Genomic DNA, 21,739 nt, shown 5'->3' on the forward strand with positions numbered 1-21,739 from the left:
TCTGTGCCCCCGTCCCTGCCCCCGTCCCTGCGCCCGTCCCCACCCCCGTCCGTGCCCCGGTCCCTGCCCCCGTCCCTGGCAGCCCTGGGATCGGGAGGCTCCTGCCCTTGAGTCTCAGCGCTGGAGCTTCGGACGCCTCCCTCTGTGAAAGGCAGGGTGGATGGTTGGTGAGGAGGGGGTCTGGAAGTGGCAGGCCTCATGGGAGTGACCCCTGCCAGGCAGAGTGTGGGGACTCGGATGGCAGCGCTGAGCTGGCCAAGATGCAGGGGGGCGGCTGGCCTGGAAAGGACCATTAGAAACCACTTCCCTTCTGCAGGGAGCTGGCTCTGGGTTTGGATTGGAAATAGGACAGGATCAACTTGTTAGCTGTTGGGACCCTGTGCTGGGACAAGGTGAGCATGTGATTCCTCCGCCTTTTGTTCTGTCGTACAGGAAAATGCTGTAGTTAGTGCCCGGCCTGGAGGCAGGGCTGAGGAGGCCGTGGAGGCCACAGGGCAGCCTGCCTGTCACGGCGCCCACAGGCCCCAGGAGCTGGCCTGGCCCGGAGCTGTGAGGTCAGCTGGCCTGGGCCCCAGGAGCCAACCCTGCCTCCCAGCGGGGCCTCCGGGCCTCGCATCAGGCCCTGAAATGGCACTGCTTTAGGGCAGGGCACAAGCGGGAGAATGAGATACTTGTTTTTAAAACCGGCTTTTCTTTTAAAAGCCTGTCCTGGAGAAAGCCACCTGGAGCTGCCTTCAGGACGGAGCTCAGAAAAGATCAGCTCCTGTTTAAAACAAATCACAGTGAGAACAAGCCCCAGGTAGCTCAGAGGCCCCCGGCCGGAACAAGCCGTTTCTGTGGAAACTCCCGCGCGTCGCCCGCCAGGCCCGCTGCCTGCCCCCGAGTGGCTCCCGGCCTGGGCCCAGCCTGGAAGTGCGGGGCAAAGGGCGGCGGCGAGAAATGAATGGGCTTCCGAATGCCGAGAAACAGATGTGAGCCCGTGCGGCGGAGGCAAGGACAGGGAGCCAGCTGGTGAGGGGACCGGGGCAGGGCCGAGTGCCGCCGGCGGCCGTGGGGGACAGCGGCCCTCCACCCCGGACACCCGCTGCTGGCCCTCCTCGGCCGGGCGGCCAGGCCTCCCTCGAGCCAGCACCCCCTCCCCAGGCGGCTGAGGACCCCGGAATGCGCGCCCGGGTGGGAAGTGAGGGAAGAAGGGCCGCAGCCCCGTCGGTACCCTGGTGGTGCAGGGAGTGAAACATCATGAAAAATGAAAGCAAATCCCACTCTAATCTCCCCGAACAAAGGCCTTTCAGTTGGACGGGAGTGGCAGGAGCGGGCGGTTGGTATCGCCAGATCTTTTCCATGAAATGCGCACCCGGCAGAGTATGGATCTGATTAGGGAGCCGGCCGCACCATGAGCCCCTTTCCTGCGCACGGTGTCTGTGGGGGTCAGGCGGGCACGTCCGGCTGTGGCGGGCTGAGGCACAGGATGCCTGCTGGAAGCTTCCGCCTGCACTGTCCTCCCGCCTCCCCGGCAGTGCTGGGGAAAAGCGGGGCGTCCCTTTCGGTTTCTAACGGACCCTGAGATGCTGGGCCCCCCACGCTCTCTGGAGACCCCTCCTCTATCCGGCTGCAGCTGTCTTGTTCCTCAAACATTCAAACACGGCTCCCGGGGCGAGGAACCCCCAGAGTGACCCACCCCGGACAGAGCAAGTCTGCAGATCCCTCCAGAGGGGCCGTCCCTCGAAGGCGTTGCATCTACCGCAAACCTGAAGCAATGTCTCTTAAAAGCTCTGCCCCAGAAGCAAATGGACCCCTTGGGAGTGACCGGCCTGCCCAGGGGCCCACCTGGTGGCTCCAGGTGGCCGTGTGGAGGTGTTTCGGGCTTAAGCAGAACAAACACAGCTCCAGTGCCTGCCAGGGGAAGAAAGGATCATTATATGAGTGAAAAAAATGAACCCTCTGGACTCAGCAAATACCGCGGCCCTGCCCTCCCTCCAGACACCCTCCCGCCCCCACGCTAAAAACAGCCCAGGAAAGGAAATCAAATTTAGGGTTTCCCTAACTGGCCAGAATGTTTAATTTAATAAGGGGTGGGAGATGCTGTTGGATTTTATTTTATTTTATTTCTACTTTGAACAGGTTGAATCTTCCTGTAGGGCTCTGGGGAGGCGGCGGCTGGGAATGAGAACCAGCCCAGCCTTGCAAATTCAAACCAGGACTGGAGTGCCTCGCAGGAGCCCGAGGCCGGGGGCGGCTGAGGGGGCTTGGTGCTCAGAACAGCAGGGTGCAGAGGGCCGAGGTGGGTGGGAAGAAACCATCTTGATTTCACTGTGTCCTGGGTGAGATGTCAGCGTCCTCTGGTGTCAAGTGGAGCCCCCGAGGGCTGGATGTAAGGCCGTCGCGCCGGCTGCATGCTCGAACCGCTTACACGGGACAGCAGCCGGGGCCTTCAGCACACCGGGCCTTCGCCATCATGCCAACGCCAGGCCCTCGTGCAGGGGACAGGGGCCGAAGGATGCCTTGGTATCAGGTTCCCAGAAATGTGTCTGTCTCCGTGGCAGACAGTCCCACAGGAAAATGGACAGGACCCTAACAGGTGACTGTCTAGGGCCGAGGGGTTCAAAGCAATGTACCTCCAGGTCTCTGACAAGCTTATAAACCCCCAAGTGTGGCACCGTGCAGAGCGGGGTGTGGGCAGCTGAGATCAGTGCCCGGGCATGGGCGGAGGGTGTCTGCCCGCAGCAGCGTGGCACTGCTGGCTTTCCTGGAGGAGGGAGCAGCCCTGCGGTGACGAAAATGCCTGCCCCGCCTGGTTCACCATTTCAGCACAGGTGACAGAATCCCATTCCCCAGCGAGGGGCCCGAGTCTTCTTGGGCGTGACAGGTGCTGCTGGAACTTGGGGCGGGTGGCCCATCCCACGCCCCCTTCCTTGGCACGCTGAAGGCCTAGGTGTGGCAAAGTGAGACTCAGGAGTTGCGGCTGGGCGGGTGGCCAGAGAGGCAGGGTGCTCACGGGGCACCCCAGGGCTCTGCTCCAGGGGCCACACGCTGAGTCCGAGCTCTGAGCGGCGTGCTATGGGCTCTGGGGCAGGTCAGTTGTCTCTCCTCAACTGGGGACAAGACAGAGACTTGTGGCCTTGTCTGGGTTAAATGAGGCCCTGCTTCTGAGCGCCTGGGCCCGGGTGGGGCGGCTCAGTGGCTGTCAGCCTTCCCAAGTCCCCACCCCACCCCGTATGCTGGGCATCCGGGTCGGCCCCTCCTCCCGGCTCTGTGGGGAATGACTTCTCTCTCTGAGGCTGCTTTGGTGCCCAGGTTAGATGTGCCTCCACCTGTGAGAACCCCCAAGAACTGTTGGGCTCTGTGCGCTTAGGAGAGAAGTGCTGACGGAGGTGGAGAGGGCTGCAGTGGCTCCCAGAGTCCTGGGGGGCCTGTCCTCACACTCTGGCTAAGCCCAGCCCAGGCCCCGAGCGGGACGCCGGAAGTGGGGACAAGATTTAGATGTCAGTTTTAAAATGAAAAGGGAAAGGCCAGCAAAAGAGAGGGGAGGGGGGAGGCGCAGACAGTCTCCTGTGGTGCAAGGGCCCTTCAGAACTCAGACTGGCTTCCCTGAGTGGCTCTTGGCCTGGCTGGGCTGGTCTATGACTTTCACCCAGGGCCCTCTGCCCTCGTGACCTCTAAATGTGAGTCACTGTCCAGTGACTGACTGTGGCCAGGATAGAGGTGACAGCCCCAGCCCGGCCCTTTGGAGGCAGCTGTGCTCACAGCTATACGCCAACGCTCGGATCAGCTGGGCCCCTTGGCCGACCCTGACCCTTCCGTTTGGGAGAGAGTCACCTGCCATGTCCCGTGCCTGGTGTGTGGAGCCACATCTGCGGTCCTGCCAGGCCTTGGAGGAAGAGTGAGGGCTGGGGGTCAGATGCATCTGGGCTCGCATCCTGTCACCCTGCTGGCAGCCCCTCGAGGTCCCCCTCCACCTAAGGCAGACTCCGGCCGGGCGAGGGACGTCCGCGCCCTTGGTGGCTGACATGAGGGATGGGTGTGGGATCATGCTGGCTCCAGGGCCCAGGTCTCGATCCACAGCCTCCTCCCTGCTCCCACCTGGGCAGCCGTGCAGGAAGTCGGCTGGAGAAGGAGCCCCTGGCCTTGGGGGTGCTGGAAGCGGGCAGCTGCATTGCGGCCCCCGAACCCTGTGGTCCTGGGTGCCAGCTTCTGCAGTGCTCAGGTTCCTGTCGGCTCCTCAGGAGTCCCCAGGGGCTCTCTGGGCTCTTCCATGTCTCTGAAAAATCTGTTCAGCTGACCCAAACCAAACACCTTTCTGCAGAGTTTCTCTGCCTGAAGCTGTGACATCTGCCTTGCTAAGGCACGGTCAGCAGCCCAGGGAGGACGGTGTGTGCACCCCACAGCGGCACCGCCTTGAGAACGCCCGGGTTTCCCCCGCCCGCACTTCCCACACCTGAATCGCTCCGGCTGAGGCTGGCTTCTTACCGGACAGCCCAGCCCCTGGGGTCTGGGCCAGAGGGGACACAGAGCTGACAGAGGAGGCCGGCCCAGTGCCTGCCGATGTGGATGGGCAGAGGACAGTCACGGCACTGGGCACCCTCCTTGTCCTCTCTGGGTGTGGGCCTCCCTTCAGCACAGGTCTCCTCCGACCCTCCAGAGTAGGGTCAGTGTCACCACCGGGGCACTCGGAGAAACTGAGGCCCCCACTCAGGGCTGCCTGGCTGCTGGGAAGGACAGAGTAGCTGGCTCAGCGGGACACACACTCGAAGCACAGGCGTCCGGGGGACCGGCCTGGCGGGTGCTCGCCACGGCTCGGGAGGAGCAGTGAGTTTAGGGAGCAGCGGCGCAGGTCCCTGGACCAAGCTCCGCTTGTATTTCTTTAAGGGAAGAAAGGAAAGCGTCTCCCAGTGGCTCTCCCCGGAGCTCAGTCCTGAGCCGTGTTTGCTGTCGGTGATGGCAGATTGGGGCATTTGTAACGAGTTTGGTCTGCTCGAGAGGCCCTGACCCCGCTACGCCGGCCCCTCGGAGCCGAGCACGGCGCGGGTGAGGCAAAGCGACGGTGCTGTCCCTGCGCTGGCCGATTCATTAAGGACCGGCTCCTTTGTGGGCCCCAGCTCCAGGCCCATTGCTGTCACGGGGCTGTTACAGGCACAATGACAGGGGCATTAGAGGCCTGAGAGCAATTAACAGGCTGCTTAATTAGCAGGAGGAATTAGCGTTTGAGTGGCGGATCTTCCCGTAAAACCTTGTAGAGAGCCGGGCAGTTATCTGATTATGCACTGGTCGGGCTGGGCTCGTCCTTAGGTAATCCTCTCCCTCTTGCAATCTGTGAATATACAACTGTTTAACTATTCCAAACCGAACTGTCTCAATACACGCGGGGAGAAAGGGGCCATTGTGGGCCTGGGCGCCGCTGGCCGCTCTTCCCGGCCCAGCTCCTCTGGGCTTGCAGAGGCACAGCGGGTCCCCGCACCCCTCTCGCCACCACCGCACGAGGCCAGCCTGGCTGTGCCTGGGAACCATGTCGGCCAGTCCCGCCCCAGGCCAGCCCGGCCCCAGGTGCCAACGCCATCCTTCTCCCCAGGTCTCTCCCAGGCCCCGGGGGCTCCGTCTACCATGCAGGTGGACACGGCCAGGCCAGGGGAGCTGGCTGCAGCTGCCAGAGAGGGGCAGGCCTGGCTATTCACCGCAGCACCCGGGGTCCAGACAGCCCTCAGCGAGGGGAAGTCAGGCCAGATCAGGCTCCTTCAGACACAAGTGGTCCCTGAAATCCCTGGATGGGCTTTGAAAACCCAGGGATCTGTGCCCACGCCAAGCAGTGCCCTCCCATGCATGAGCTCTGTGGTGGGTGGAGGGCTGGGGACTGTAGCCCTGAGCTCTGGTGAGGACCCCACCCTGTAGGGCTGGTGCTTCTGGAGTGAGGGAGAAACACACAGGAGCCAGTCCTGGAGGTGGGCTCCCCACTGGGCCTGGGACCATGAGGGGCACATCGTCAGTGATGACCACAGCACCTCGACAAGGCAGAAAGAGGAAGGTGCAAGGAATGTTCCAGAAGGGCTTCTTTTTCTGTGCATGTGCGGTGTAGGTGGGGCATGGCTGCTCTGGTGTCAGGCCCGGGCTCACCGTCTGTTCCGGCAAACTTTAGGGGGTGGGGAGCTAACCCTGGACTCAGCTGGGAGCCCCTGGAGCCGGGGAGCAGGGCAGGGTCACCGATGGTGGAGGTCCTGTCCTCACACTGTGGCTCAGCCCAGCCTGGGCCCCGAGCTGGAGGCCGGCCGTGGGGACAAGACTTAATATTAGTTTTAAACTGAAAAGGGAAAGGCCAAGGCAAAGAGAGCGAGAGAGGCCCAGACGGTCTCTTGTTTTGCAAAACTCAAAATAGATTTCAGCACTGTGCTTTTTAAAGACAAATCTTTGTACTCTTCTGCGATCCTCGCTTGACCTCTCACGGTTTCTGGCAGGGGGAGCCTGTTACGACTTGGCATCCAGTTCTTTAAAATGCACAACGGCGGTGCGCGGGCTTTGCCAAAAGCTGATATATGTTGGTTTCTTGAACCTTGCTTTTCTTGTTTGCTACATGTGATATCATCTTACCCAGACGATGCCCTCGTGAGATAGATCCCCCGCCCCTTCACTTTGTGGGTGCAGCCAACGTATTTCATTTTATTGCTTGCACGATCTGTGTGTCTGCAGAGAAAGCGAAGGAGTCCCAGTGAGCCGCAGCCCTGCTTCCCCGGGCACTTGGGGAATCTTTATCGAGCTCAGATGATTAGACCTGGTTTCTGATTTCATTTTGGAACACTGGCTGCTAAGCAGATCCATCCCGCCTGTAAACTGATACAGATGCTCAGGGCCACTGCGTTCCCCGGCGCCCAGGACAGTGGGATGAGGGTGAGGCGGGACACCCTGGGCCACGTCCGCCGTGCAGTGGGTGCAGGGGCCCGGCCTGCACCTCTGAGAGAGAGGCCAGTTTGCCTATGGTGAGTGTGAAGGCCTGACGCATGGCCTGTGGAGGCAGAGTGTCCCCACGGCACGGGGGGGACAGTGGGAGGCGGGCAAGCCACAGGCCCTGGGCTCGGGGAGGCTGTCGGTTCTTGGCTGCCCACCAAGGGGCCTGGCTTCCCAGGGCAGAAGGCCGGGGCTGTGGCGGTGGAGGAGGGGCTCCCGCCTCGGGTCAGCCTCCTGGCATCTGGGAGCCCGTCCTCCAGCTTTCTCCTTAGCGGCCAATTCCTGAGAAAAGGGCCCGCGTGCTTCCATCCACTTTAGAGGGCGCTTGTAGGAAAATCTCAGCCCCATCAGCCCCACTCTGGAGGGATCGACTCCGCCTCCCACTGGAGAGTGACAGCCCTTCCGTGTGTTTGAAATTGAAGGCTAGATCTGGGTCTGGTTCCGACCCATGCCCTGTGCTGACGGACCCCCGTGAGCTCGTCTAAGAGGGAAACAAAGGCATCACACTTGACAGGGGCAGAGAGGCAGCTGTGGGGATCTGCCGGTCACGTGCAACACCGGGGCCTTGTCCTGGGAGGTTTGGGGGTTGCAGGATCAACTTGGATTCCCTATTTTATCCCAATTAAAGTGGAGTTTATAATAATCAGGAGTTGCTTCTGTCCTGCCTTTTTCTGATCACCACATCCCATACACAGCTCTGGGAAACGAAACCCACAGTGGCAGTGGCATTTGGAAACAGTCCCTCTGCTCGCCCTCCAAGCCCCAGGACCCTAGGGTGGCTCTGCCGTAGTTACATCTTCTCCCACAAGGTGAGCTGCAGGCTCAGGGCACGAGGGCCGAGGACTCTGGCTCAGGATCCCGGAGGGTGATCAGCCACGGTGACCGGGCGGCACGCTGTGGAAGGAGGCGTCCAGCCCTCTGTGAACTGACCGGTTCCTCCCACCATGCTGCTGGAGACTGTACCACCATGCTGGTGGCGGTTTTCCAGTGGTGGCAATGCCCCACTGGCCTGGTTCCCTTGCTGGACTCCTTGGGTGAGGCCTGGAGAGTGGACAGCTGTCCACAGCCCAGTTAGTGCCCTGCTGGGAGCTGGATCTGCTGGGCCCTGACTGACTCCAGCCCTGGGGAGCCTGCCCTGGGCCTGGGTGGGGGTGCACAGCCGTAGCTGTCAGCCTCAGTTTCCTCGTCTGGAAATTGGGAGCGGCCATGCAGATGAGATAAGGAGGGTGGCCCTGGGGAGGCCGGGGGTGTGGTTGCTGCTGCCTGCTTCTTCCTCCCCTAGCGGGAAACCAGGAGGGAGCCTGTGCACGTGTGTGCGTGTCCTGCCTAGCATGTGTGTGCACATGCGTACACGTGTGCGTGTGTCCTGCCTGATGTGCACGGGTGTGTGTGTCCTACCTGGCGTGTGTGTGTGCGGTTGGGTGTGCACGTGTGTGGGTGCGTATTCACGTGTGTGGGTATGTGGGCACATGTGTGGTTGGGTGTGCACATGTGTGGTCGGGTGTGCACATGTGTGTATGTCCTGTCTGGCTTGTATGTGTGTGTGGGTGTGCGCACCTGTGTGTGTCCTCCCTGGTGTGTGGGTACGTGTGCATGTGTGTGCATGGGGGGTGTGTGCACATGTGTGTGTCCTGCCTGTGCACCCACAACACAGTCTGAACTGCCGGGGTGTCGCCCAGGGCTGCTGAGGGCCCCTGGGGAAGGAGCCGGGGCAGATCCTCCCTGCTGGGTGCTTGGAGCTGACGGCCAGGACCACACAGGGACCCGGGGCCTTGAAGCAGGTTCTCTAGGGTCCTCTGCAGTCGCATGGGAGAGTCCAAGAGCCCTCAGTGCCACAAGTGGGGGCCAGGTGCTCCTCCAGCACTGCCTAGTCCCTGTACAGAGCAGAAATCCCTGGAAGAGAAAAGAGAATCAGGGTTTCGGAACCCCTTTTCCCAAGGAAAGCCTTGCTCTGCCCCAACAGAAGCTGTTGTCTGTCTGGTCCTCTCCCCACTCGCTCTGTCTCTCTCTGGCTCCCTGCCTTTGCGTCCCTCTCCCCAGGGCCCCGGGAGGCATTCAGCCATTTGTATCCACCAAGGGCATCCAGAAGGGTTGATGGGTCAAGGCCACCAGTGGGGCTGGGTGAGCAGTGCTGGGGGCTCGCTCCGGAACAGGGAGGCCCAAGCACCGCAGAGGGAGGTGGATGCCCCCTGGGCAGTCTCCTGCTCCCCTCACAGGTCCTGGGCTGCTTGCTCAGTGCCCAGGGTCAGGGGCTCGGGGATAGCTGAGTGAGGAGGCTGTGGGTCTCAGTGAGAAGCCAGCAGAGCCTCTGGCCCTCACCTGCACAGGCCCAGCCAGTCCTGGAGGCCGAGTGCCAGAGGGTTTCCCGGGAGCCCAGGGCAGGCAGTGTGGATCTTGGGGTTCTGGGGAGAAGCTGGTAGCCCCCAAGCTATGGTCCAAAGCCACCGCTGTGCCCCACATCCCAGAGTGTCCTTTGCAAACTACAAATCCAAACCAAACACAACGCCAGCCGCTGCGGGAGGCCAGGATAGGGAGCGAACACACCCAGGGTGGGCCCTTCCTGCGGCTTTGGAAACACGTGGAGGCTGAGCTGCCCCCAGAGGCCGTCCCCAGGGCCCACCCAGCAGCCTAGGGCTGCCCTCTCTCTAAGGGTTTCCTCGCTGAGACATCATTGCAATTTTAATTCACACGCTGGGATTTCAGAGAAGGGCTGACGTTTGCATCCCACGCACAGCTCTGCACTCTGTAACTTGCCGTCTTCTCTTTGGGGACGTTTGCCTTCAGTTTCTTAATTTCCAAGAGCCCATTACAGATGGACGTCACCTCCCTTCCTTCAAATACTGCTGTCCTTTTCCCCGTGAGCCGCGCGCCCTTTTCCTTGGTCAGGGGCGGTTTCTTGTCGTTTCTGCTGCCGGCACACGGTTCGGGCTTTTGCAACGTCAGACCCGCCGGCCCTGTTCCGCACTCCCTGCTGGAAAGCCTCCGTTTCCTTCTGCAAGCTGTGCCGTGTTCACATTACGTGCGTTCCAGCATCTTCTGAGTTGGCGGGGTGGAGGAGAACGTGCCCCGCCCGTGTTTATCCTGAGGTGCGGCCCGCGGGAGGGACGCTGGGACCGGGTGCGCAGGAGCCCCTGGTATTCCGGCCGTGCCACGGCGTGTGGCTGGCTCTGCCCTCGGCTTCCTCCGAGCTGTGCCGCGGCCACGGCGTTCGGTCATTTTAAGTTTTTTTTCATCATCCTTGTGATTCATGTCAAACACTTAAACTCCTAGAAAAGCAAAGCTGGCTTCCTCTCGCAGGCATTTCTCGTCATTGTCCAGTTTTACGTATTTATTTTGCCTTTGAGAAAAACCGTGGAGTCATTTTCTTTCAGTTGAGAGAGGCTGATTTTGCACCACGGTTCTGTTTCTGTGTTTGCGTCGGGGGCCGGACGCTTTCTAACCCTGAATTCTTCCTGTGAAGGAGCATGAGAGGGCCGTCCGTTTCTCAAGACTCCTAACAAAATAGCTTTCACTCAGTCTGCAGCTCCATTCACAGCGCTGCAACCCGTTTCTCACTGGGTTTTACTTCAAAAGAATTTTTAGCCAGAAAGTGGAAAAAAAAAAAAAAGAAAAGAAAAAAAAAATCAAGTGGAAATAATTAAAACTCTTATACTTCTCCAGTGCCTCCACTGCAGAAAATAATAATAATGAGACAGTTTTAGCGACCGCGAGCACAGATTTCCACTCATGCCACTGGAAAAGCCAGGGCTGGCCACGCCTCCGGCCTGTGCTGCATGGGGAGAAGCTGGGGCACCCGCATTTGAGGCTACCGGTGACGGTGCAGGCCACCGTGTGCAGGTGCAGCTCTGGCCCCACAAACCTGACGGGGGAGGCTGTAGCCCCAGCTCTGTCCTGCAGTGACGGCCCCTCGGATCCGCCCCTCCACCAAGCCTTCCTCCCCATCCCTCCCGGGCCTGTGTCCTAGATAAGCCTGTTAAATTAGCCCCATAATACTTAAAGTGCTAGTCCGTTTCATATGTAAACAATGACAATTTTTTTTCAAAGGGTTTAGGATTTAAATTAGTTTAAAAAAAAAAAAACAAAAAACAAACCCAATTACTGCTATTTAATTCGAAGGAGAGAGTTCTTTATGTGCTAATTATATAGCTGGGAAATGAGCGATCAGGGCTCAATGGGGCATTAGGGGCACTTTTTAAAGGTTGAGGCTTGTTTATCGGAGTTTGGGGTTTGCAGTCTGCATTCCGGGCCTTGCAGGCGACTTTGGAAGCAAGGTGAAGGGCTACATGGCTCGCGGAGGGAGAGACTTTGCCATTCCAGCGTCTTATTATCCGAATGGTGTTTATGAAGCGTCAGGACCTGGATGTGGTCCCTGGTCCCTGCCCAACTGATTGTGTGTCCGGTGGGCAGAGGAGAGGAGCCTGCTGGGTGGAGGGTGGATGGGACAAGGAAGCAGTGCCTTGGGCCCTTGGGAGGCCTGAGCCTTCCAGGACTTTCTAGAACCTTCCAGAGGGGCACGCATGGCCGGCCAGGCAGACGGGCTGCAGGGCGTGGTCTCACCGTGGACAGCTCCTCCCCTGTCCATGGTGCAGGTGGGTCCCCCCTTCGCACCCCACTTGCCTTTCTTCCTCCCCACCGAGGGGTCTCTCTGACAGACCTGGAGCCCCCAGAAGGTCCAGAATGTTCTGGAGCCACCCTGGTCATACTGCTGCCCGACACGTCAATACCTCTGCCTCCCGAGAGAGAGAACAGATGATTCATTTAAAATAGAGATTATGTTCAAAGCGAAGTGACCCTTATTTGATTCAGCAGTTTTTGAACAGGTCCGAATAGGAATTCCCCAGGCTGGGTGGGGTGGGGGTCAAAGAAAAAGCCCCCGTCAGGGTGGCTGGGCAGGGCCATGCAGCCAGTCCGCTCACCCGGAACCCCAGCCTCGGGCAAACACAGACACTGTGAATCTGTGCCAGACTTAGGGAAGATGGACCTGTAATTGCCTCTGTGCTGCATTTAACCACCATGGATGGCACATGTCTTCGGGAAACACGGCACCACGTTTCCAAACGGTCAGCCGGCATCCCTGCAGCAGGTGCGCGATGCCATGCCTGGGACTGGGTGGTGGTCACCGCTGGACATGAGTGGTCCACTCCAGCCCCGCAGCCTCCAGGACAAAGCCCACAGGAGGTGGTCACCGGCTTCTGGAGGTGGAGAGCGGCTGGTCAGACGCCCTGATGCCCTGGAGACTCAGGATCCAGGGCAGGAGCTGTGGGAAGGCCAGGGAGGTCTCTGCCCGCGTCCCTTCTGGAGGCTCCTACAGGAAAGCCCAAGCTGCTTTTCCCACTGCAAGCCACACTCTCCCAGGGCAAGGGAGGCACCTTGAGGCTATGGGCCTGGGGGAGGTTCCTGGAAGACTATTTTCAGAGGGGCTCTTCTCAGCAGAGGGCAGAGCCATGGGGCTTGGCCTCTCGAAACCACGTCCCTGGAACCACCTGGAGATGACACCCAGGCTCTAGCCTGTGCTGCATGGTGGCGAGAGGAGGGTGGGGTCTGCTCAGAACTGCTGCCCAGCGGCTGCCCCTGATGGAAGCGATGCCCAGCAACCTTCCCTTCCCCTTATCAAGATCCACCTTAGCAGGGGCCATGCCAGTGCTCGCAATCGTGCCTGATTTCTACAGAAAGCCACATGGAAGTTGTTCACTCCATTCTGCAGAGGTCAAGACTCTGAAATGGCTCAGCTAGGGCTGGCAACGCTGGGCCAGAGCCTGCTCCCCCGTCTCCCCTACATTCGAGGGAGAAAGCCCCATGAAGTGGCCGGCGCTGCCTGCTGGGAGCCAAGGGTGTGGCGGCAGGGGCCGCGCGTTGGGGGAATTTGTGCACAATTATTTGACATAAGTCAGTCCCTCCCTTCCCCCAGGAGAAATGATCGGCCTCCAGGAAGCTGGACCTCGCCTTGTTCAAAACAAACACAGGGCCGTCTGAGAGCAGCCCCGGAGCACACACGTGTGAGAAGAAAGCCAGAGTTTCACTTTCCTCCTCAAGGCTGCAGAGGACTGGGGAAAAAAACCGGGAGCACGTCCAGTGGCGTCGGGAGTGGGGACCTGGGCTCGGGACCATCCCTGGGCTCACGCTGCGGCCTCAGAGGTCAGCACCTCCCAGGGTTGGTGTCCGTGGGCAGGAGAAGCTTCCGCACAGAGCGAGGATCGTGTGGAGGAGGCCGGAGAGGCATCCAGCCGGGGGCAGAGCTTCCCTGGAACGCGGTGCCCAGCTTGGTTCTTAAGGAGAGGATGTGGACAGCAGTGGAGACTCAGCCCCAGGGACGGACACCCAGGCAGCAGGCACGGCTTGGGCATGGGCTGGGCGGGGGCGCCGGGAAGATGCCCCCGAGGTCGGGGCCGAGCGGCCACGCTCATGCTAACCACCCGCTCCTCCCTTCCCCTCCCATGCAGCCTCTGGCATCAGACCCCATGCCCTTGCGCTGCTGCTCAGACCAACCCTGAGGGCCCATGGAGCCCACCTCCCCCGAAAGGGGAAGTAGGCAAAAGAACCGGGAAAAGCTCGGGAGTTACCGTGGCGGCTGGAAAGACCTTGACCTAATTGGTCCAGGAAAGTCAACGTCGGCACCTAGAGCGTTCAGAAAAAGGGAAGATTAAACTTAAAGCGATTAGACAACTTATTTTTCTTTTTCAAGACATTAGCTGGTCAAAAATGACAAAAATGTCCTTAAGCCTCCATGAGGCAGAGGCGGCCAACAGGCGGCCTTTTGTCTGGCAGAGGGGCCTGACCACCCGCGCCCGCGTGGGACACCCGGGAACCCACCTCCCGAGAGCCGGGCAAGGGGATGCGGCCGGGTATTAGCCGGGATTAGCCGGCCGCGCTGCTGGCATGGTAGGGGAGCGGCCGGCCACCCGCAGGCCGGGCCGGGAGGCCCTCCTGGTCCTCGTGCTGCTGCCCCCGGGTCAGGGGCTTCTGGAAGGAAGGACACTTTCCTCGGGAGCTTGCTCTTTATTTCGGAGGCTGTAGAGCACCCCAGGAAACGGCAAGGCAGCTCCCAGAATCTGGCCAGGTCCACACCAGCGAGCCTGAGTCAGCGCATTGGCCCCTTCGCGTGGAGTGGATGGGCCATGGTGGCCCCATGAGCAGGGTGGGGGCCTCGGGGGGGTCTGTGGTGGGGCCAGGGCGGGCGGTGCGAGACCCTTCGCCATACCCAGCTTTTCCTGCCTTGCAGACACCGACCAGGGGCCTGACATTTTCCCAAGAAAAGAAAACACAAGAGGCCACATTTCTTATCTGAGGTAAACAATGAGCCCCAGGCATCCTGGGAAGGGGTTTCTCAGCGAGTTCGACGTGCCAGGAGCTCTCGGCGGCCGCTGCCAAGGCCAGCAGGGGCCTGCAGGCGGGCGCTGGTTCTGTGCCCCTGCCCGACCGAGCGCCCCCCTCCATGGCCCACAGGTGACACGCCAGCTGCGAGCCTGGGTAACCTGAGCCTGCCTGTCGCACCGTGCCGCCCCTGGCGTGGCAATGACAATTGAAGGGTCTCTCCAGCCAGCTTCCGGGCACTGGCATTGTGGGGCCTGCACACCCTGCTGGGGCTGAGGCGTAATTATAGGGTCGGGTTACCCCAGGAGACAGGTATTCACATTGTTCATGTCCGCGGAGCTGGACTCCCGCCGTCCCCAGGCCGGCCGGCCCTGCCCTGTGGCTCTGCAGCCCGGGTCTCCCTGTGCCCTCCCCCCAGGCTCCTGTTCCATGCCCCTTGTTGCCCCAGCCCAGAGAGCCTGGGGCTGCAGAGTGGGGCGGGGGCCTCCTGGTGGCCCGGGCGTCTCCCTTCGCTTTTCCAGCAGTTGAAAGCAGAGCCCAGGTGCAAGGAGACTGTCTCGATCTCTTTCTCCGGGAGCCACAGAACACCGGGCCGGGCCGGTCTGGGGCAGGTGGCTTCTCCCTCCGCCCAGCAGCTGCCTGGGAGGACAAGGGGTCTCTGGCGGCCTTGGTTTGGGACCACACACGGGCTTTGAGCCTTCATGACAGGCGATGCTGCCCCGCGGACTGGCTGGGGCCTGGGGCTGCTGCGTAGCTCAAGTGAACCTGCTGGCCAGCCCTACCCGACTCTCCAGGGTCTCGGCTGGGCACGCCGGGCACTGAGTCCTCAGCCCCCCTGTCCGGGGCAGCTCTGGTATCATCCGTTTTACAGACGAGGCAGTGGAGGTCCTGGGAGATGGACGGACCAACGGTCCCCTCCTTAGAGTGGCTGGGCTGGGGCCGGGACCCACACCTGAACCCCGCCAGGGCCCCTGCGTCATGGTGTTTTGCTGAGTTACAGAGCAGGGAGAAGCCAGCTTCTACTTTGGGGGCACAATGATCCCCCAAGTCCCTGGTCTACAGGTGTTCTGGGTCAGTGCCAAGGACTCTAAGGGGGCGGGGCCTCCCTTGCTTTCTGGTGCCACAAAGGACAGGACGTTTCTCTTGCCCCCCACGCTGGCTGCTGGGTGTGGATGGAGGGGTGGGCTTATCAGGTGTCCTGGCCTCCCATCCCTGCTTCTCCCCTCCCGGTCACACTCTTTCCCCGCCGATGGCTGCAGGCTCCTCTCACTCCATACAAACCCCTCCTTCCAACAGCCCTAATCAGTGCTTCCTCCTGTCCCACACTGGGTGACTGGGGCAGCCGGGGCTCCGGGATGCGGGCAGCTGACCTGGTTTACGGCCCCCACTGGCCAAGATGCCCGCTGGAACTTGGAGTTATAAACAGTGACGTTTCTCCTGCCACCCCTGGCTCTGGGCTGGGGAGGGGCTGGTACAGGGGAGGGTTGGGTCCTGGGGTTCTCACCCCCAGGGTCCCATCACCAGACAGATGGCCTGGGAAGGAGTCATCCCATTTCACAGGAAGCATGACCCTGGCCACCACCGGCATCCCCCCCTCAGCCCAGGCTTCCAGGGGACCAAGGTCCGGGCCATTCCTGCAGCAGCAGCTCGGACGGCCGGGCTCTTCTCCCCATGCTGACCTGGCCGCCACTGGCCCGGGGGCAGGCATGTGAGGTAGGTCACACGGTACAGATTTAGACGCGAGCTTGTCACTCAGAGCAAGGAATGTGGCGTCTCCCTCCTTCCTGCAAAGCCTCATCATGTGTGAGAGAGAGAGGCTGGGGACAGTGGCGGCTGCCGGGGGACACGGCGTCCTTTGCCTGCTTCTCCCTAGGGGCCCAGAACATTCCAGCAGCAGCTCCCCTTCCTGGACACTTGGGGTCTGCTGCGGGGGAGGCGCGGGGTGTCAGAAGACGCTGCAAGGTCCCAAAGGGCCATCCAGGAGGACCACCTGGAGGAGGCGGCCTCGTGTGGATGGAGGAGGGTGGAGGCTCCTGGAAGCAGCCCTGGCAGGCTTCCTTCCCTGCGGGCAAACGCCGTCCCATGGAGGGAGTCAGGTTTCCTAGGAGCGTGTTGATGAAATTCCCGACGGCGGAGGGGGTGGCAGGGGAGGCGCTCTTCGCAGGGCGCCTTTCTCATCCTCCTCCACAGGAGCGCTGCGCAAGCCAGACGGGGCCGCAGCCTCTGTGGCCCGGACCTCACTTGTCCGGAAGTCCCTGACTTCTCCGGCCAGGCCCCGCTGTCCTCCCTCACTGACGCCGGCCAGTTTCCGGGGCCCAGCACCCATTTGTGCTAAATGTCCTCGGATGAGGTCGAGGCCGGCGGTCCTCGGACTGTAGCTGGAGGGGCCGACCCTGGGCGAGGGGCTGCAGGGCCTGTGCGCAGAGCTGGCCAGGCAGGGGCGTCCTGCTGGGAGTCGGAGCCCTGCCTAAGCTCCCCGCCGTGAAGGGCTCCAGCCGGCAAACCCAACTCATGATTCTTGGGACAAGAAAACGCGGAGAACTTCCTGCTTCCCTCGCCGTCTCTCTCTGTCCGCTCCTGTCCTCCCGGGCAGAGGCCGAAACCCTCCCAGCGCAACCAGCGGGCGTGGCTTTGCGTAGAGAGGAAAGGCTCTGCTTCCAGCGCGACAGTGGCCGATGCAGGCTTTTTTGCATCCACCACTAAGAGAGCGGAAGGCAGCACCCACCGGGGGAATGCCAAAGCCGAGACCCAGGGAACCCCAGCTGGGAGGTGTCTGAGCTGTCCCCAGCCCCCTGCGTCGCTGTGCTACCATGACTGTGCCCCGGAGCCAGCGCTGGGGTCTGTGTCCAGTATCTGAGGTTTCCCTTTCCTGTGCTTGTGAGTTTAATCTTCATGCGGGGCTGGTACCTTCACCTTCGGCTGCCGGCGACACACCTGCCCTCATCCGGTACTTGGAGGTGTTTGGAAGAGGTGGGCAAAATTTGGCTGGATGGCAACAGAGGGAGCCTGCCATCTTGTCAGAACCCCTTCCTTTCCAAATATGGTGCCAGCACCTTGGGATTGGGGTTCCAGAAAGTTCCGGGGTGGGGGGATTTCCCGAAAGTTCTGGAAAGTTCCAGAAGGCTTTCCTGCTCAGGCCACTGGGTGCCAACACTCAGGTTTTCCCGGGTCGCGTTGGTCATTGTGTGAGGAGGGGGCCTCTGAGGGAGTCAGGCCCCCCCGAGTGCAGGCACAGAGCTGGCTTTCCCCGGGCTTGGCGCAGCTGCCATCTTGCCATGAAATCGAGTGTGTTGCTGTTTTCTGGATCCTTCAGTAAGAGGGAGGCGGGGCCTCTCACCTCCCCCTCGGCCAGTCTTCCTGTGTGCTGTGGGCGTTCAACTTTGACCTTTGGGATGAGATAATGGGACTTGTGTTCTTGGGAGAGGCTTCAGTGGGGGCCTCGTCTGCAGGGATCCAGTTCGTTTCTGTGACTTACCCTTGTTGACAAATGTCAACGCAGACATATTTGCAGTTCTCGTTTCAGAGGCGATGGTAGCTGCATCGTGGTGAGGGCGACCCACGTTTTTGCCCCACTTGGCGCCGCCGGGCCTCCCCCGTGTGGAGCTGAGTGTCAGAACACGGCACGCGGGGATCCTTCCACTATCTCGCTGGCACCACACCTGCCTTTCCCTCCAGGAGCCCAGGCGTGTGGATGCGACCCGTGGGAGGAGCAGGGCCGGCGCCGCCCTTGGGAACATTGGAGTGCAGAGACTGAGGCCTAATAACGACTCACGTGCCCCTTGGCCCCAGGCAGGCCGCAGGTTGATAGCAGGTGACTTGCTTTTGTGGGTGCTGGGCACCTTCGGGAAAGCAGGTGGGACAGAGCTGCTGGCAGGGGCGGGGTCCCAAGACCTCAGCCCAGCCGTGCCACATCCGGGGGTGCTCAGGCACGGCCTGCCCTCTGTTGCCACGAATGCCATGGTGAATAATGCCCGGCATTGTCACCCCATCTGTGGGATGCCGGTCCCTGTTCTCCAGGCCTGGGCTGTGATTGTTTTTCTCATCTCTGTGCGGAGAACTTTGTCAGAGCTGCTGGCTGGAGAGCGCCACCTCAGAAGCCTGTGCACGTGGCCCTCATCTTGTTAGCAGGAAAGGGGGCTGCTCCCGTCAAAGCGGAGGGGCTTCAGGCTGAGAGTGGTTGGTGTGTGGGGGCGCTAGGTGGAAGATGGTCCTAAGATGCCCAGCCACCTCTGTCCCTCCTCCCTAAGACGCCCAGCCATGTCTTTCCCTCCTCCCCGGCTCACAGCTGTCCCCTCGGAGGCCTCCGGCTGGGGGCCGTGCACCGTGACCTTGAGCACTGACAGACCCCTCTTAATTATGCCTGCGTGGAGTTCCCATGGCCGGCCCCCGCGAAGCATCTCCCTCCAAGAAGGGACTGCAGGCTCCGGATTTTGACACGGTCACGCGCGAGACTGACATTTGAAAGCAGCATGTTAGAAACGCGGCTTTGGGAGGCGATTGTTTCTTTCGCTTTTAGCCCGCCATCGGCAGCACCCGGCGTGGTCCCCGCTCCGCGGCGGATGTGGCCCCCGGATGGCCACTGCCTCGAATCTTTGTTTAGGAACCTGGTTTTTATTAAACGTAATTACTTCCCTTTCTGGCCTTAAATCAAGGGTGGCCTCAACACAGGGACAGCATCAATTTGATTTAATTACTCTGCACTGTAGTCTTCTGAGCCGAGATGTGGCTACCGGGGTCTCACGTAGGGGCCCCAACTCAGGACGAGCGCCGAGGCCTTGATGGGGCCACGGAAGTGTTTGCCTCCGAGAAGGCGCAGGTGAGGAGCCCGAGCCCTCGGCCCCCCACCCCTCGCCTGCCTCTGCAGAACACCGGCCGGACCACGGTTTCCACTCTTCATTGATGTGTTTATTTTTCATTTGCCATTAAAACCACGTTGGCTCTCTAACTCAGGGCAATTCATTAAGGGCCATTTATCTTTTGCAGCGATATTTTACCCGCAGAGCCCGCTCAGGGCTGAAAACACTGAAAACACTTCTCAGAGCGTAGCCACCCGGCAGCTCTGGGAAGGCGTGTCGGGGGCGCACGGGCTGCCGGCAGCTCTGGGAAGGCGTGTCGGGGGCGCACGGGCTGCCTGGCCTCCCGGCCCATGTGGGTCCCGCCTCTGTTTCCGTACCCTGCGTTCCATGGTCCGATGGACGGGCCTTCCTCGGCAAAACCGTCATCCACGTAGATCCTCCGGAAGAAAAGCCGGAGCTGGTGAGGGTGCCCCTGGAGAAGCGGGCGGCCGGAGCGGGGGTTACTCCCAATGCAAATCCCTCTCCCTCGGCGTGGAAACCCAGAGCCAGCGGCGGCCCCGGAGGCCGGGTCCCCCAGGTTTTATCCAACATTACCCACGGCAAGAGGGGACAGGCAAGGTGGGTCCTTGCTCTCTCGGCTCCCAGAGCTCTGGGGGAAAACACTGGAAATTATTAAGATGATTTGTTAAATAATAGAAAATGTTGTTCATTCCCCAATTTCCAGCTCTCGGTAAAACCATCCACCGTCTGCCGCTTCTCATCCCCGATATTTAGACTTATGGGCCAATTTGAGGGTATTTTCTCTTTCGACCGTGATTAATGCTCCTATGAAACAATGTCATCACAAGTCACCTACCTGCCCTGTCAGCTCGGCATCAATCTCGCTGGGCTGGGTGGTAATTTATGACTGGTGCCTGCAATTTGCAAACCTAATGGGGAGGAGGGACGGGGGAGCCAGCTCGAGCGCTGTCTGCAGCCTCCTCGGTCTCCCCCCATTAGCAGAACAAATGGCACAGAGATCAGACATCATCTCCAAGGCTCAATAAATATTTTATCAGCCATAATGGAAATTGTCAAATTGATCTAATTGTACAATACGTTATCAGTGAGATATCAAAGCCTGGCCTGGCCTCTGCCCAGACCCTCCCGGGCTGCCCCAGCTGCGAGGATGGGCGTCAGAAAGCCCAGGACGGACCCCGGCATGGAGGCGTTAATCATACGTGGCCACGGCGGCCTGTTAAGGAGATGATAAATTTTGTGGAAATAAATGGCCTTCTTGTGTTGTGCATTGCTAGTCTTGGTATTCGAAGCAGAGAGGGAAACAGAGAGAAATAGAAAGACGGAGGAGGTGGGACAGATTCAGAACTTTCTGGAAGCATGGATACGTTCTCACTGTCTGAGTCAGGGTCGGGGTGGCCTTGGGTTGGTCGGATGGACCACCAGAGAAAACGCTGCCTGACCCGTCCTGCACAGAAGCCTGTGCCACCCACAGAAGGGGACTTTACCTTTCCTGGTCCTCAGGAGCCAGTGGCCCTCGGGCCCGACTGGGGCGAGACACTCACGGCGCATGGGATTTCCGAAAATGTGCACTTGTCAGCCACGGGGTCACGCTCTGCGGCCGTGCCGAGCACACCCATCCACCCTGCAGGAGCTGGGAGCGCGTTTGAAAACCAAGCTCGTGAGAAACGGAGCTCCCCCCGTCCAGGGGCATTTCCGGGGTCTGGTCCTCCAAGAAGAGGTTGGGGCAGGGCTGGGGGCAGCTGTCAGTCAAACGTCTTTCACAGCCAGCCAAGACCTTTTGATTTCTAGAACAAACAGCGATGTCTTAGACCTGGAGCAGATTTACAAAATCGAGTGAAAACATCTGGCTGTGCTAACAACCGGCAGCCTGGCTGAACACGGGGAGCCCCGTCCGGGGGAGGGGGTGGGGACCGGCCCTCCCCGGCTCCTGCCAGAGACCCGAGCGGGGCCCTCCTGCACGTGGCCCGACAGCGTGGTCCTCAGCTGCTCCATCAGAGCCTTCGTCGACCTTTGGCATTGCTCCTGGGTCTCAGGGCGGGCGCTGTCTGATGGGACTCACAGAAGCGCGGGGATCCTCCCCTCCTGTGGCGGCATCCACTGGCATGCGGTGCCCGGGTGTTGAGCATCCGAGGCTTCAGGGAAAGCAGCCCGCCTCTGCCATGTGTGTTCCCCATGCGCGGCCCCGGGGTTGCTCCCAGGCAATGAAACACCTGGGATTCCCCCAAGAGCTGGTAATGACCTGGAGGTGGATGGTATTAACTGGAAGCCCAGGCGTTTACAGAATTCCCCGTCCGTCAAGCTGTGAGGGGCAGCATCTGGAAGGGGGAAAGGGGTCCAGGGGTGGAAACTGATGGGCAGCTTTGGCCAGGACCTTGGTGTTACAGGCTGCAGAGTGTAACCTGGGCAAAGGACCCACATGACTGGCCGGACCCTAAGCCGCCACCATGTCTCTGGGCCCCCACAGCCAGGGCCCCCACAGCCAGGGCACCCCAGGTGGAAGTGTGGTCTCTCGGCAGCAGCTTTTCCACGAGGGAATCTGTCTCGGTTGCTGGGATGCAGGATTCGGGCTGCATTGCTGATGAGATCACATGGGGGCCGGAGAATTTGCACCACAGGCGCCCGCTGAAGCCCAAGCTTGCCTCTTCGATCGTCTTTCATTTTCAATGAAAATAAGAAGGGGG

General features: G+C 60.6%; 1 protein-coding gene and 1 long non-coding RNA gene across 5 annotated transcripts in view; both read left to right on the forward strand.

The window, feature by feature from the left end:
* Positions 1–21,739, forward strand: part of PRDM16 (PR/SET domain 16) — a 355,063-nt gene that overhangs the window by 51,812 nt on the left and 281,512 nt on the right. The window lies entirely within an intron of this gene.
* Positions 34–21,673, forward strand: LOC120365970 (uncharacterized). The gene is made up of 4 exons (XR_012512297.1): positions 34–13,259; positions 13,371–14,065; positions 14,150–14,216; positions 14,374–21,673. It is a non-coding gene; the product is annotated as an uncharacterized LOC120365970 (long non-coding RNA).

This window comes from Saimiri boliviensis, chromosome 11 (assembly GCF_048565385.1).
Source record: "Saimiri boliviensis isolate mSaiBol1 chromosome 11, mSaiBol1.pri, whole genome shotgun sequence".
Classification (NCBI taxonomy): Eukaryota; Metazoa; Chordata; class Mammalia; order Primates; family Cebidae; genus Saimiri; species Saimiri boliviensis.